Below are 1035 nucleotides of genomic sequence, written 5' to 3' on the forward strand. Positions count from 1 at the left end.
TTAGTATATAATTATAATATATAATTAATATATATAACAAAATAATTTACTTGTATATGTACTATTCTCTCTCTCTCTCTCTCTCTCTCTCTCTCTCTCTCTCTCTCTCTTCAATATCTAATTATTTTCAATTTTATTTGAATTGTGTAGTAATTTCTTTAGACCTTATGTGTAGTACATTGCAATAATTTGAACATTATTTGTTGAAATTTAATTCTATCATCATCATCTAAAACCAAATGTATACATAATAATGTACATGGAAAAATAGTTAGAATTAAAAAAAAAATCTTTTAGTATGAATTACTTATTAAAGTGCCTTTGAATTGATAATTTAAAAAAACTTCTTTAACATAAGTTCCATTAAAATCAGGTTTGAAAACGTTAAATTCGATATATCTATTTAAAAATGGAGAACATGCGTTGTAGAGCAAAGCATCTCTAGCAAGTTCGAATGCTTTCGTTATCTCCACTCTAAAAATATTGCCTTTAAAAAATGATTCTCTAATAACAAGCTTAAAAGCTGAGTTTTTTAATTCGGCCCTGCGTTCAGAAGTACGTCGCATGGCCCGATTGGCGGCATCACCAGCCGGATCAATAACGCTCCGTCAAATTCAGCTGAATGTCCGGGAGTACGCAGGAAGGTGGCGAGTGGCGCGCACACGAGGCTAGGAACGAGGCCAGAACCTTGCGGGGCGTCGACTAGGTCGACCGACCGACCGACCAGTAGCAGGGCGAAGGACAAGGGTGCCGTCTTCGATATCTTTTTTTGGAGGAAGGAGGGAGGCTGCATAGCATACCCAAAATCTCCCACGTGGGAATTCACGCGGGAAGGTGGTCGCAGGCGACGAGGGGTGGCTTCATTCGGAAACCCACAATATATGCCAATAACTATAGCTCGCCGCCCTCTTATAATGAGTAAATGCACGTCCATCGATTAATCTAATATACTCAAGCACATTTTATTCCAAGGAGCCATAACACGACACAAAGGGAAATTATAACAGCTTTTATAACAATCCAATTTAATTCGAG

Source organism: Atta cephalotes (genome assembly GCF_000143395.1).
Source record: "Atta cephalotes unplaced genomic scaffold scaffold00001, whole genome shotgun sequence".
Lineage (NCBI taxonomy): Eukaryota > Metazoa > Arthropoda > Insecta > Hymenoptera > Formicidae > Atta > Atta cephalotes.